A 15895-nucleotide genomic window follows, 5' to 3' on the forward strand; every position below is an offset into this window, starting at 1 on the left:
TGTTTCAGGTGCAGTGTCCCTGTCTCTTCCCACGAATCCTGCAGTCAGTATGTGCGTGCGTGTGACGAAACGGTTAAAAACTCGGGTTGGGGCCATCTGAGCTCCGATCCTAGTCCCACTCCTGTGGAATCTTGGGCGAGTTACCCAACCGCCCCGTGCCTCAGTTTCCCCATCTGGGTTTGGGGGCTAATGCTAGTGCCCATGGCTTCGGAGGTTTTGAGGGTTAAATGAACAAGTGCCCATAAAAGCATTTAGAGCTGCACCTGGCCTGTGGTCGTCGCACAGAACACGAGCTGGTCGCATAAGTGTGACGCAGACGCACACACTGCTTCTTATCACCACAGAGGGACTCACCTGTGTCGTTCCTCTGAACTTGCTCTGCCTCAGTGTGTCTGGGACCCTCCCTTGCTAGGACACTTACAGCCGTCTTAGTCTTCTCTGCAGCCACGTGGTATTTCGCAGTAGGGAAGCCTTGTCATTTAATCTCATTTTTATGGGCATTTCGTTTCTGTTTTGCTACTACCAATGATACTGTCACCAGCATCCTTCTGTAGACAGTGTTTCGGAGCATGTTCTCTGGCGGGCCCGGGGGAGCAGGCCTGGGCTGAGTGTTGGCCGAAGGGTGTGCGCATTGTAAACCGCAGCCTCCTGCCAACCCCTTGCCAACAGCGTGACCCAGATCTGCCCCTGCCCGTGTTCACACCGACCCTCACCCATGTTCGGTGCCCCGCCACGCCGGGAGAGGCTGCACTGGCGCTCAACATTACCCCCTTACCTTTCAAACCAGTGTCTTGTCAGTGGCGAAGCCATAGCAACAAGTCTGGCCTGGGAAGAGGTTTCTGCGACAGAGCAGTCCTGGCAAGTCGGATGGTGGCGAGGAGGAGGCGGAGAGCTGGCTGAGACTTCAGTGGACCAACACGAAGGCCAGGCCTGGGAGGGAGCCAATAAAGCTTGGCCTCAGCGTCCCTGGGCTGCGAGCTGTGTGCCCTTCGCCAGGGGAGCACGCTCTGGGGCTTTAGGGACCAGCAGGGGACGGGTCCTGGGCGGCCTCTTTGAGAACCAGGAAGACAAAGGGGGACTGCACTGGGGTTGCTAGGCAGCGGGGAAAGAGCAGTGCAGAGGAGGTCAGTGCACAGAGCAGCCACCATAGTCACTGAAACTGTGTGAAGGGGAGAGATTTCCAGATAGGGGAGGTGGTGGCAGAGGGAAGAGATGCTCATGAAATGAGGACAGGGCCCTTCAAAAGCAATGCCGAGGGGTCAGGTGGAGCGAAGCCAGGATGAGAGGCAGAGACCCGGCTTCTAGTGGAGGCCAGGTACTACCTGGCCACCTGGCCTTGGAGCCTTGTGGTTCCACCTAAAAAGTGGGACAGCTGCAATAAAGGCTTCCCACTGCTGTAGGGACCTGCCATTCTGCGTTTCTTTTTCATATTCCTTGGGAAACCAGGGGACATGAGGAGCTTAGCAAAAGGAGAGCAGGAATAGCCAAGAACAGCATACACAGAGCGGGGGAGGGTTTGGGTTAATTTTGTCAGTCATCTCTGAGGGTGAAGAAGGGCAGGGATTGTCCCATACATCTCTGTAGCCCCGCATGAGGCCTGGCATATAGTAGATGCTCAATAAATACTTGTGGACTGAACAAACACAGGCAGCTGGCAATTGTTTGGGGCAAGTGGTGAAAAACGGGGAGAGTTTGGGGGCGTCCGGGAACCGGCACTTCAGAGCATCTAGGCATCAAGTCACCAGCCCGCGGGTGTCCCTCTGCTGCATGAGGCTGAGGGTGACGCTGCGGCCTCTCCGCACAGGTGGCAGAGTCATTGTTCAAAATGATGCGTGTCCCTCTTCCCACGGCATAGTTTCCCCTCTCCCTTCCTCATTCGAAGTCTTAGCCGGATGTGGAATTTCCCTTAATTGGGTGGTACAGGGGCTGAGTCAAAATTAGGATGATGAAAAGAAAAGGAAGAAACTCAGCAAGGAGTTTGTGGGCTGAAACTCACACCCACCATACCCCTCAGGATATGTAGATGCTTTTGCTCCAACTCCCCAAATAACCCAAATCCCCTGGAAGTCAGGGACCATGTCTTTTGAGTTTATTCTAATCCACAAGATTCTCCATCAAGTCCCCCACCTGTAAGTGAATGTCCAATCACGGCTGGTGTCTGGGTGGAACCTGGGGACAAAGAGACCACGAAGTATCAAAATTCGTTATGAACTGTCGGTTGTAGACAAATGAAAACCGCCGCTTTCTCCAGATGCTTTGATTCACCTTTGGCGTAAAAGTGAAAAGGCAACAATTTTTAAATCAAGTGTTACTTTTTGCTTGGGTAGCTATTGAAGAATGATGGAGATACAGGGAAGCTGAAATCTCCCCAACACCCCTGACCCCCCAGGTCACTCCACCCCTTGACACTGCCACCCCCAAGTAAGCGAAGGGCCTGCCAAGCCCAAACCCTGCCTGCAACAGCCCTGGAGCCTTCCTAACGGTGGAGTAATTCCTACCTGTGGCCACTAGGTGTCAGGTCAGCTCCAAAAGTCCTTGTGCCGGCTGTGCTCTGGGTTTTGAGGGCTTTCCTCTCTCCACCATGCACTTGCCCTGAGCTCCAAAACCTCTGCTCCTGAGGAGCCTGCGGTGAAATCTGAGCCCTGAAAGGCCCAGCAGTCTGACACCTGGGCAGACCTCTCCAGAATTCAGTGTCCTCACTGTGGATCAAGGTTGCTAACAGCTACCTTGCTCCTTTGTTGTAAGGAAGGAAATCCGGCACCCAGTAGAAGCCCCATAAACATTCCCCACCCCCAGTCAGCCCACCCTGGAGCAGGGCAAGAGCCCAAGAGGAGACGTGCTCCATTTGAGGGGGCCTGCACAAGGCACACACCCTGACGGTGGCCTGATTCTACACTTTAGCAGCTTGCCAAGCCAGGAGGACTTTGAGGCAGAAGGACCCCAGCAGGAGCTCAAGTCCAGGGTGTTGGTAGAGGATCCTTGCAGGAGTAAGAGAGGCCATCAGGTCGAGGATGGCCCAGAGGCGCTAGCTCACATGTCCAGCACTGAAAGGGGTCAAGCTGCAGCCCAAGAAAGGGCACCTCCTTCCATACCCAATTCGATGTGGCTTTGTGCACGAACTCTGCATCCTCACAGTGACCCTGTGCCATGCAGTCTATTATCCCCATTTTACAGTTGGGGAAATGGAGGCATGGCAAAGTTAAGCATCTTGCCCAAGGCCTCCTCCTAGTAAGTGGTGGGGCTGAGATTCAGACCCTGGAATAGGGCTCTGGGTCCTTGAAGTCTTAACCAATACAGGCTTCCCTGCCTCTCTGTGGCTTCCACACAGCTTCGTATCAACACAGGGAGACTTCAGTGCACTTGCTCTGTGTGCATCCTTTCTGAAACGACGTGAGGAATAACTCAACTGGTAAGCACGCATGATCTTCAGGTCAGGTTGGACTGGCCGACGGGAAGGCAGATAGTGATGCTCCATTTACTGTGGCCGATTTCTCAAGGTCAGGTGGCTATGCCCTCCTGCCCCCTACTTTGCTCAGAAACTGTACCAGGGCAGCGAGGGTAGGAGAAGAGAAGGAAGTGTGTGGAATATCTTTGTGTCCCAGAATTGTGAAGTGGGTAAGCATGCACATTCTGTAACTTGGCAGTTCTGGGTTCGAATCTGCCTGGCTAAGCCAATAACCAGCTTTGTGACCTTGGGCAAGTCACTCAGCCTGTCTGAATCTCAATCTCCTCTTCCTTGAATAGAGATAATAACGGTACCCCTCCCCATTCGGTTGCTGTGATGATTTAATGAAATCCTGCATGTGAAACCCTGAGCCCAAGGCCTGGCACATAAGAAATGTTTCATATAACCACGACCTCAGGACAGCGGAGTTCCACTCCTAGAGGGAGGGGTGGGTACAGGGAGCCGTGGTCTGGCAGGGCACATTAGGGGCCAAACTGAGCAGCCTCCTTTGAAAAACCTGAGCACTGTGGTCTTCGGTACCTTTTTTTTCTTTCAATCCTCACCCAAGGATATGATTTTGTTGATTTTAGAGCAAGAAGGAGAGAGAGAAGAAGAAGACAAACATTGATGTGAGAGAGACATAAATCAGTTGCCCCCAAACGCAACCCAACCAGAGTTCAAACAGGGATCAAACCCGAAACCTAGGAATGTGTCCTGACTGGGAATCGAACTGGCAACCTTTTGGTGTACAGGACGAAGCTCCAACCAACTGAGTCACACCGGCCAGGGCAGCACTTGGATCTTTGAAAATCATGGGAATCATTCCAGTCTCAGGCTTTGGTTTAAGGCTTGCATAAAATCAAAAAAATTTGTCCAGAATCCTAAGAATTGGAGGAAGGTGGGAGGGCTAGGGACCAGCAGCACTGTGTGGACAATGCAGGGGACACAGTGGACGTCTGGCATTTTTCTTGGCTGCTGAGGTCTGAACCCCCTTCTTGGGCTGGGGATGCCTCACCTTAGAAACCTTAGGAGGGGCAGTGGGGACTGAGGACCCTGCCTACACCACACACCGACTCGCCGGGCTAGATGGAGGAGCCGGTGTCCCAAAGAACGAAGGCCCACAGAGAACTTCCTCTGGCTGCTGGGTGGAGTCCTGGGAGCGGTGGTGGCGGCGATGCCCGATGCCCGATGCCCGTGGGCTTGTTCGGGTCCAGGGCCTGCGGGCCAGCAGAGTATGCTGCAGCCTCTGCTCTGTGGCCCGCGTGGGAGCTGCCCTGTCCAGGCTGCCTTGTCAAGCAGGGCGCTTGGGATTGGTTTAGTTTTGTTTTCTTTTAAACAAAAGGAAACAATGATTGGCAAGGCTGACCAGCGGCCTTGAACTAGAGACAAGGCATAGTTCTCTTCAGGAAGCGACATCCCGGCTGGGGCGCCTCGGGCCCAGCGGTGCCTTATAAGGTGCCATTTCGCCACCACTTTAGGGAGCCCTTGATGAACTGGGGAAGTGGCATGGGGCTGGCGGGCTGGGTGCTGTGTGACGGGGTGAATGAGGCAGAACTCCGTTCCAGTGCACATGGTTGCGGCAGAATGAAGGACATAATGGTTTTTTATCCCAGTTCCTGGCAGGAGCTTCAAAACCTTCGGAATTTCCTGAGAGACAAGAGAATCTGTTATGCTAATGAGGTGACTGGGGTGGGCCCCAGAGAGATTCGGGATGGGCAGGGCCCCAGGAAGACCAGCAGGTGAGCAGAGGCTGGGACTTGCACCCATCAGGAGAGGGGACTGGAAATCGAGTTGAGTCCTGCAGCCCGTGTTCAGTCACGCTCCGCGAGGAAACCCCAGTGAAGACTGCACACAGGCTTGGCGCGCTTCCGGGGAGTAATCGCATCCATGCGCTGGGAGGGTGCGCCCCGACCCCTGGGGAGAGGGCCGGAAACTGCAGTCTCCCAGATCTTGCCCTGCGTGTCTCTTCATATGGCTGCTCCTGAGTCACACCCCTTACACAACTCTGATCACAGCACGTCCAGGGAGTCCCGTGAGTCATTCCAGAGAACTGTAAAAATTGAGGGGGTCATGGGAGACCCCTATTTTGCAGCTGGCTGGTGAGAGGTGCAGGTGTCCTGGGGGCCCACTTATAGCTGGCACCTGAAGGCGGGGTAGTCTGTGGAGAACTGAGCCCTTAGATGGTGGCATCTGACGCTAATTCTGGGTGGTTGGTGTCACCTCAGGCCCAAGGGGAACGGAAGGTGTATGTGCAAAAGCATGCTCACACTTGAGACACGGTTTGGTACTCGATTATGTCCATGCCCAACAGGAGGGGCTTGCCTGTGTAATAATTCCCAGACCAACCTGCTCCCCAGTTGGTGTCCTAACAGCTGGGCTTTGCGGCAGCCACTCCCCGCGGCTTGGACCTCTGTCCTGGCTGTGCCTCTGTTTGCCCAGCAGAGGGCGCTCCAATCTCACAAGTCCTCCAGCTCGGCGAAGCTCCCCCGCTCTCCAAGGCTGGGTCGGGGAAGCACAAAACAAGAGAGAACCCGGGACTGGCTCAGGGAAGTTAAATTCCTTACTAGGTGCCTGAAAAAGGCAGCAATGCTAATGGCTTCAGCGACACAGGTCACACCTCAGGAGAACTCTCTGGCCTACAACTCTCAACCGGCCTGGGGAGCAGGTTTCTCCACTCGGGCCCACCCAGGCTCTGTGGGGGCTGAGCCTATACAATTTGGGGACCCTCTTTTAAAAATACAAATTCACAAATACGATGTTAGGCATAGAACGTGGATGTTCATTCAGAATGAGGAAAAAAATCTGAACAAATGAGAAATGTTTTAAAAGTTGACCACGGCCTAAAGGTCAGATCCTCCCCGGGCCTGGGGAGGGGCCTCACTGAGGTCAGGGTCCAGCGTCTGGAACAGCAGCCAGACGCCTTCCGAATGCGGACTCCGGTTTGCTTCCTGAGCCCATCCTGCCTCCAAAATAGGCCGAAAGGACTGCACTGCAGAGTCGTTCTCCGGCCTCTCCCGCGTGCTGTCCAGGCAGCCTGCTGGAGTCTCACCATGAACATGCGTGGGGCACTGGCCCTCCCTCTGCCGTGCCCGCCCGGGAAGCTGCTGCCTCTGCCCCCTCTGCCTTTTGGGAGGCTCGAGGACGTGCTCAGTTCTTCTCCTTCATTAAGTCCTGTTATTTCAAGTCTCTAAAACTCACAGCCCCCCAAATGCCTCTCCCAAGGGTACTGTAATTGTGATGAGAAAATAGTCTCTTCTTGAAATTAGTGGGAGAGAGAGGCAGAGACAGAGAGAAAGATCATGTGCATTTATTTATACTACAGTGTAAATGACTTCAATTAAATTCAAGAGACATTCATTAAGGATTTAGTATGTGTCCAGGGTTATTGTGTGTTTGGGATACATCAGTAAGTAAAAATGACAAAACCCGTCCCTTACACAGAGTGTACATTCTTGCAGGAAGAGACTGCGAAGAAAGAGAGTCAATAAGTGAACCATACAGTAGTCAGAAGGACAAGAAGTGCTATGGGGAGAAAATGGAGCGGGAGGGTCATGCTGGGAGGGGGAGGGGCTACAACTCACAACAGGTAGGAAGGGATACCTGAGCATGGGCCTGAAGGCTCTGGGGGAGAGCCCTGTGGATGTCGGGGGAGTGCGTTCTTCCCAGGCTGAGCCCAAGCCCACGTACATTCCTGTCTGGGGTCCTCGTGGGACCAGTAAGCGCCCGTGGCTGGAGCAGCGAGGGAAGGGGAACGCGGTAGAGGGAGGTCACGGGGAACGGGTCAGGTCAGGTTCGGTCTTGAGGGCCGTGATAGACATGGGGTGCGAGTGCCACGTGCCCCGGTCGTGGCAGGGGTGGCATACCCCATATCTCTGAAAGGGACGCGGCTGCTGCGCTGAGAAGAAGCTCCAGGGCCTCGGGAAGGACAGGAAGGTCGCCGGGGGGCCCCTGCAAGGACACGGGGTGCACTGAAGGCGGAGCAGTGGGGGCGAAGGGTGCAGGCGGTCCGGGTATAGTCAAGGGTGGCGCCAGCAAGGTGCCCCAACAGATAGGGCACGGACTGTGCGAGCCGGAGGGCAGTCAAGGGTGACCCGAGGCTTGGGGCCGAGCAGGAAGGACGAAGTCTCCGTCACTGCGGTGGGACAATGCCGTGGCGCAGGTCTGGGTGCGGGGGCGAGACAGAGGCCAGGAGTTAATGGAGGGCCGTCGAGTCCATCTTGGGGGGGGGGGGGCGGGCAGCACTGGACGTCCAGTGGGCTTGGGGGCGGGCCTGCACTGGGTACGTGCCAGGTGTGGACTGGCCGAATAGATGGCACTTGGCGTCACGAGGCCAGGTGAGGCCCCTGAGGGTCTGCGTGCAGACAGTGAAGAGAAAGGACCAAGGCCTGAGCCCTGGGGAACCCAGAACGAGGTCTGAGAGGGAGAACCAGCAAAGGGGACTGAGGGGGCCCATTGAGGAGGGGAGAGAGCCCGAATGTGGGGTTCTGGAAGGCAGTTGAGGAAAGTGGCCACGCCAATAAGCCTCACACGCAGCCTCTCCCGGATGGTGCAAGGAGGCCGGGGGACAGGCGAGCGGAGCAGGTGAGATGCGGGCAGAGGTGACAGCGGATGAGAGGGCCGGGGGAGGGGGGCGTTTCTACTAAATATCAGATCTCCCAACAGGTGCCTCTGTTACCTGCAGCCCAAGGCCCTGGGAGGTGCAGCCCGGCCCTGTGCTCCCGATCACATCACTGTGTTCCACTGTCTGGGGACGCGACCCTCCCCTGCGGACTGTGAGGCCCGTGAGTCTGGGCCTGGGTTGCTGTTCGGGGATCTCCATGCTTAGCAGCAGGCCTGGGACCAGTAGGGCTCAGCGGTATCCGTGGCTACATCTGAAGGATGGGAGAGAGGCTGAGAGGCTCCCTTGGGGTCTCCTGTGAGCCGCTCCCGCAGACAGCGCAGCCTGGCGGTGCCCGGTGTCCACACGCCTGTGGTGAACGCCCACAGTTGCAAAGCTCTGTGGGTTGATGCCGGAGGCTGCGGATTGAATCGCCTCATGGGCCACATGGGAAGCATGTAAATGCATGTGTTTCTTCCAGAAAAGGCCTCCTGCTGACGTGGTCCAGCTCCCCAGCCCACAGACAGACCCTGCGGGCTGCGGGGACCCTGCCTTACGGCGCTGGGGAGGCAGTGCCTCAGCCAAGAACCAGCGGGGCCGGCGGGCTCTCCGTGAGAGACGAGACCCCCGAGACCCCCGGACGCCTCACTGGCAAGAACCCCTGAGTGGGGCTGGGAGGGAGGTGGCAGGACCTCGTTCCCCCTCCCCAATCTCCTTCCGTGAAGCCACGGCTGCTCCTGCCCCGTGTCCAGCTCGGGCTGGGCGCAGGGTTCCGCTGGGGTTTGCTACGGGGCCTGCTATGCCCCGGGCGAGGGTGGCACCGGGCTACAGCCTTGAGCACCGTGGTCGGCTGGATGTGAGCACGCGGCAGCTCTCCTCAGTGAGCGGGCTTAAGCCCTAAGGCGCACATTCAGCAAACAGCCGCGCAGACATCGCAGCTGCAACGCCTGCTGGGAAGGAAGGGCACGGCGCAGGGCACCACGCAGCAGCCACGTGGATGGAACCCGTTCCTCTGCTAATCTGATTCTCGCGGGATAGCGGGTCCGACCAGCTGTGGCTTTGTGAGAGCCACGGGACACTGCACACAGACCGCTCGGCCCTGGCCAGGCCCTGCCTGAGTGCTCCTGATGGGGGGCTGGGGGCATTACCCCCCCGAAGCTGGCGCAGGCCTGGAGCCGGCCGAGCCAGGGGCAGCAGAAAGGGGTGTCTCGCACCAGCTGGGGCCTGAAGGGTGCACTAGGGCGGAGCGGTGGCTGCTTTCTGGCCCTGTGCGGCCCACCTTCCCTCTGGCCTGGCCTTGCCCCGCAAGTGGGGGCGTCGTTTCCAGTTCCTGGGCAGGTCCTGATGGCCCAGCCGCCACTGCCAAAGTCAGGCAAATTCCCAAGTCATTCCTGGACCCGGGCCCCCACCGTCCCCCTGGCTCAGAGGACTGAACAGCCCAGGGGCAGTCACCCTGCCAGGTGGAGGCTGAGCCAGCTGCTGGGCATCGGAGACAAAGAATAAAGCCATCAGCCTTGGCTGCGTGGAGGCCCGGCCTGGGGCTGGCAAAGCAACCTGGAGCGTCCCCTCCCTCCCCTCAGGAAGAATGACTCTGATGGGGACCAGAACGCCAGGCAGGAACTCTCTGCCACCCGCCTCCCGCCCAGAGCACGGCCTGGCACACTGCGGGCCGCTGGGGGAGCCCTGGGCCCGGGCCCCCCCGGGCCCTCCCCTGGCTGTCTAGGGTGGGTGGTCCTGCATGGGGTGGAGATCCCCCAGGCCTTCCTGCTGCCCGTTTCTCTGGGAGGAAGGTCAGGGTGAGACGCTGGCCGTGAGGACCACGTGAAACATGAGAGGAGAGTGGGTGGGCGTCTGCCCAGGCCCGCCTGCCAGCCAAGATCTCAGACCGCTACGGTCCAGGAGAGAGACGGGGTGGGCGGAAGGGCCGGTTTCCCGGGAGCAGGGTTGGCGTCGTGGGTGCTCGCTGTGCGGTCACACCAGGCCCTATGCTTAGAAGGGCCCGGCCTGGCTTCGTGTTCTGGTCACTGCCCTCACATTCCTCATAATTTCTCCACGAGTTACCTAGCTGGGCCTGTCTGAGGGCGTGGACGTTTATCCGTAAAGGGCCTTCCTGTCTGGGAAACAGAATTGGAGGGCGCAGAAGCAGCCAACCCATCCTCCTTCCCCAACAATCCAGTGAAGGTGAAGAAACGAGAGGCCGCTGGGCTTTGGGTTCTGGGAGAGAGAAAGAGCAGTCCTGACCTCAACAGGTTGCAGGTGAGGCCGGGGAGAAAGGCAGGGGCCGGGGGACGAGCCCCTCTGGGCCCTGGGCTGCCTCTTCCACAGACGGGGTCGTGGGGTGCGCTGATGTCCCCCTTCAGCTGGAGCACGCCCCGGAGGGGGCTGCAGTGGTGAGGTGTGGGCAGAGGGGCGGGGAGAGGAGGGCAGAGGCCTCGGAGCCTCAGCGAGCGGAGCCAGCCCGGCCCCCTCTGGCCTGTGGTCTCCAGCCAGGAGGTAATTCAGAAATTTCTCCAGAAAGCTGCTGGGCCTTCTGGCCTCACTCCCTCCGCCTGAGCCGGCCTGCCAGGGCCGAGACTCCCGGTCCCCACCCCAGCGGCTGGCCAGCTGCTCCCTCGCCCTCCACTGGTCCAGGATCAGCCGGTGCTGGGAAATGAGCTGGCAGGAGGGGACCCAGGGCTGGGGAGGGTGGAAAGGGGGCCTAACCCTGTGTGTTGGGGGAGAGAGGCGAGATTTCGCCTTGGGAGGGTCTGCCTGGGGCCCAGCCTGGAGCCTGGCCAGCTCTCGAAACCAGGCCCAGCAGGGTCTGCCCTCCCTGGCAGAGACTGGCCAGGCCCGGCAGGAGCCAGGAGCCCCAGGGCAGGACCTGTCTCACACCCCCACCCTCTGTCCCTCCTTCAGGGGCATCCCCAGGACCCCACCCTGCTGCTCCTGGGAGCCCCACGTCCTGGGCACCTCTTTAGCGGTCATTCTTCGCACTGTGGGAAGTTCAGGGCTGGCCAACCTGAGCAAGACCCAGAGGACCGGGCGAGGGAGGGACACAGCGAAACTGGCAGCGAAGGCTTGCTTCTCTGCGGGGGCGCGGAAGCGGGCTAAAGGGTGGATGGACTAAGCATTTCAAAATGCGTCCCAGGCAAGCTTCCCTGCCGTGGCCCCAGCTCACAGCTGCGTGCCAGTCTCTGCCCCTCCCTTTCCTCCCGTCACTCTCCATGCCCAGGATGGCACCGTGGCTCCCTCGGCCCCCGTGCCTTCTGAGGCCTCGCACGGTCCCAGAGGTTTGCCGGGGCTGCTTGTTTGGCTGCCCTCCTGGCCGGTCCGCTCCCATCGCTGCAGACAGGGAAACCAAGCCTCCTAAAAGTGAGGGAGGGGAACAGCTAAGTGATACTCACAACCACAAGGCCAGGCTCCTGCTGCCAGCCTTGCGAGGTGCCCCTGGGCAGGGCAGGGGAGTTCTCGCCGGCGCAGCTGCAGCTCCCAGCAGTAGCTTCTCACCGTAAAGGGGGGACTAATAGTTCCTCCCTGGGGTCACTGTGAGCACAGACTTCACTGGGGAGTGTGAGGGGCTTGGTCCATGCCTGGCTCAAAGTTGTCATTGAACTGATCCTGTCCACCCCCAAGCCGAGCTGTATCCCCACATTCCCTCTGCTCAGTGGCAAGTCCAAGCCTGCTTCTCAGACTTGGGGTGCTGTCAAGCTGGCGAGAGCTGGACGCGTCGTTGGAAGGGCTTCCCAGGTCCCAGCTGGAGCTCCAGCCCCCAGCGCAGCACCACCAGGGCTGTCCTCCCCTGTTCGGGCCCTCAGTCCGCCGCCGCACGGATGCGGAGCTCGGAAGGCCCGATGTGAGTTGCCTTCCAGTGTTGAGAGAATCCCAAAGTACCTCGACTTGCTTCCAGGTCTACCAAATCTACAAAACTGCAGAACACAAATCTTCGCTCATGTCTCCTTTAAGAATAAGAGGGTCCCCGGACAGGCCTTTACATCTGCAGGGCCTGGGGGGGTCCCCTCTGGTTACCCTGGAGGGCACCTCTGCCAGCTGCTCCCTCCTGACCAGATGATCTTCCCATAATAGGGCCCCGGCCTGACCCCTTAACCTCCACCGCCCCGCCACCTGCTTGCTCTCTGCCCAGCTGACTCAGTTTCCCCCTAAGCAGAGTTTTACCCTAGTTGTGCTCTGTCGTTTGGACCTCTGTTCCTGCCTGAGGCCTGACCCTTGGCCCCAGACCCAACCATGAGATCTACGTATCTGAGGAAGCTGGCTGGGCAGAGGGTCTGTGGTCCACGCCTGGAGTTACGGGGGGGGGGGGGGGACACACAGGCTCCAGAACCCTCAAGCTCAGGGACCCTCCGGCATTTGCCCTGGGGCAGGGGTCATCTCATTTTGCTGCCTGAAGATGCGGGAGGCAGCCTGTGCCCATGGGGTAGGGGAAGGGACAAGGGAAGGCAGTGAAAACCACATGACACAAGCCAGCCTGACCCCTGGCCAGGTCACCAAAATAATAGACATCCAAGCCCGGGCCTGCCTTCTTTGTGGTCAGCAGTAATGACTCCGTGGGTTAAGCTTGGAAGCAGCTGATAAAGTGGGTGTTCTCATCCTCTTGGCCGCCAGCACTCACGTTCGACCGCGGGGGCGGGGGAGACCACGCTGGCGCTGCGAGGGCGCGGAGGTGGGGAGGAGGGAACAGCGCAGCTTCCAGAGGTCCCTCCCTCCGGGCTCTGTGATTCAGCCCAGTGCAGACACCTGGGAGGGGGTGAGTCTCCAGGCCTGCACAGGATGCGAGCACAGAAAGACTGGGCAGGGAACTTGACCCTCACTGAGCGAGCTAAGAGCAGACAGAAGGCACGGTTTTGTCCTCAGACCAACCCAGCCCAGATCCTGACTCAGCTACTCACTGGCTTCCGTGACCTTAACCTCAGTGTGTCTCTGTTTCGTCATCTGTAAAATGGGAGCAATCGGACTGACCTCCCAGGTGTGGTGAGGAGTGAGTGCCATGTGTGGCTGGAGATGGGGGGCCGAGGGTGGTCGTTTATCAAGTACACTTCATAACTTTTCTATGTACGTGATACATATTATTTGTCTGTGGAGAGCTGTGCACACATCTAACAAAGCTGTGAACTTAGTAGGGGTTCAGTACACGCTAGGCTTCTCCCCTGGGGTGCCGTGAGGGCCGTTACCACAGCATCCCCCGGGGGCTTGTCGCTCTCTCCTCCCAGAGAGCCCCCTACACTTGTCAGGAAAGAACCATAGGGGTGAATCTTAGCTTGTCGCCTCATGAGGCCCCTTTGCTTCAAGAGGTCCCTGGGGACCCCAGGTGGCCATCCGAGGATGGGCAGGGAGGCTCAGCCTGCTGGGTTCCCAGAGCAGAAAATCCTGGGGATGCCTGGGCCAACTTCCCAGGGACAGGTGAGAACATAAGCTTTCTTTTTCTTTTCTTTCTTTTTCCCATTCCCAAGCTTAATTTTGATCATAAGCTAAATTTGCCCCTGTATTATCTCAGATAACATGCAATGTAGTCTGATAACTTCCAGATAAACTTAATTGCTGCAATCATTTCTAAATCGTTTTATGCTTAAACTCCATGAAAATCATGATTCCTCCCCTTCTCCTCCTCCTCTCTGGGGCTGAGTCTAACTTCAGCGGTCCAGACAGGTCCCAGATTGTTGTGTTGGGGCCCACGGCTCAGTCTTGGGTTCATGCTCCGCCCCTTGGCTTCCCTCCCTCGTTGGGACCCTCCAACCCTCAGCCTCCCCTTTCCATCATCCTTGTTCTTGCAGAAAGACTTTGGGGTGCATCCCATGGGGGACAGTTCCCAGCTGGGCTGCCCATGACCTCACGTAGCATCACTAAACCTCTGGGACTGGCTGGCAGAGAGCAGGGCGCTGGTCCCTCTACTCTCGGTTATCCAAACATAACTGGGGCCGCTAGAGTCTGACCCCCAAAGGATTCAGTCCAGCTGGTGGGGAGGTGAGAAGGTACAGGTACAGTTCCCCACCCCACCCCCAGCTTTCTTCCTCCCCGACCTGGAGACCATCTCTATTCGAGGGGGCAAAGAAAGGGGATAATTAGCCTTGCCTGATTTTACCTCCCAAATCTTTACCCTTTAAAAAAATGTAAAAGCCACCGCTTGACATCTTTATTCATCATCTTGCAGCTCAATGGCTGAGGAGTGTCCTAGGGTTAAATCATCAGCTAGTACTTGCCTGTCATCTCGCAAGCCCAGGGAGAGGGGCTGAGCCATCCCAGGAGCCAGTGCTGAGCTGTCAGAACCTGCCCGTCTGCAATGTGAGCCCAGAGCCAAAGGGTGAACCTCGGAGGGGAGAGGCTGAGGGCTGCCTCCTTCCTCTGCCAGAGAAACAGAGATGATGCAGGGAAACCCTGCAGCCTGGTTTCCCTACCGTCCCTGGCCCAGCCCCTTTCAGAGAATCTCACCTAGACCCTGCTCCAGGCTCTTCCCCTCGTCAACAGAGGCCTGCACACCGTGGTCCAGAATATGAGCTTAGAGCTGCATAGACGGCTTTACCTGCCTCTACCACCGACGGCCTGCGATCTCGACAGGCTGCATCCACTGTGGGTGACAGTTTGCCTGTCTGTGAAATGGGAGCAGTACTCACCCTGCCCTCTTAGGGTGGTGAGAACTAGACGAGATAATGAGCATAAAGTGCGGAGCGCAGGGCCTGGCTCAGAGTCCAGAGAGGGCAGTTCTTGTTATTCTTAGTATCACTGTCCCCATCACCGCAAGGAGACCAGTTAATACACTGCTCCCTGACAGAGCCATCGAAGGGAGGCCTGTCCAGAGAGTAACCCCGGAGGAGGCTCGCACACTGGGCGCTAGCACATGGCTGGCCTTGTATCAGACGGAAAGCTGTGTTCTCCAGCACCTCTCCGGGAAGGGGACCCACTTTGACAAGCTGCCGGGAGTGGGGAGGGACCCTCGCCAAGGAGCGTGCTCAGGACCAGAGCTATGTGTCCACCAGCAGGGCGTTTGTTGGTGGAAAGGGCTCAGCAACTTGGGGGGGTGACTAAACGGCTTGGGAGAGTAGAGGAGAAACTGAGGCTGTGGCCTGGCCTCTACCCGGCACCCCTGCAGGGCTCAGCCTCTCCCCACACAGATGCTGAGCGGGACTCAAACCACACAACGTGAAGGCGTCCAGAACCATGAACATACCAGGACGCCACAGGCCCCAGCTTGGTCCTCCTGCCTCCCAGGGCCTTCTCCCGGCGGAAGTCTAGATGGATACCAAGTGCTAGTAGTGTCTTCAAGGCCCACCCTTCCGTCATCTTCCTGAACCTTCAGCATCTTGCTGTGGGAGGCTCTCCTGGAGCCAGGCTGCTGGGCGGGTGATCCGGGGCCCCGGCGAACACCCTTGGGCCCAGGATGAGTACGAAATTGTCAGCGAGCATTGAGGTCCCTTCAGAGCAACTTGACAGTCATTTTATGTCAGTTGAATCTAATAATAAAAAAAACTGGGCTTGTATTTTGTATGTCTCTTTGTTCATTTCATTTTTTCCCAGCCGTTCTTTTGTGTTATATTTTACAAAAGAAATGGCCCGTCATTGATGAGAAATTAAAAAGAGGACAATTGGGCCTCGACCGCAGAGAGTTGGAGAAGTTCAGCTCCAGATGTTTCTTCATCTTGGTCTGAGAGACCTTTATGTCTACACAGGACTTTAAAACGTGCTGGTTAGGGAGATGGTACCCAGGGATGCCCACGGCCCCACACCCTCCGCCCCCAGCAACACCTGAACCTGGTCGGCTCCTCCCCCCTCCTGTTCACACCCTTTTTCTCCCTGGAAACCCATAGGACTTTCTGTCTCCAGCACTCATTTGGCAATTCAGTTCGTTAAACAATAATAATTGA

This window comes from Molossus molossus, unplaced genomic scaffold (genome assembly GCF_014108415.1).
Source record: "Molossus molossus isolate mMolMol1 unplaced genomic scaffold, mMolMol1.p scaffold_m16_p_1, whole genome shotgun sequence".
NCBI lineage: Eukaryota > Metazoa > Chordata > Mammalia > Chiroptera > Molossidae > Molossus > Molossus molossus.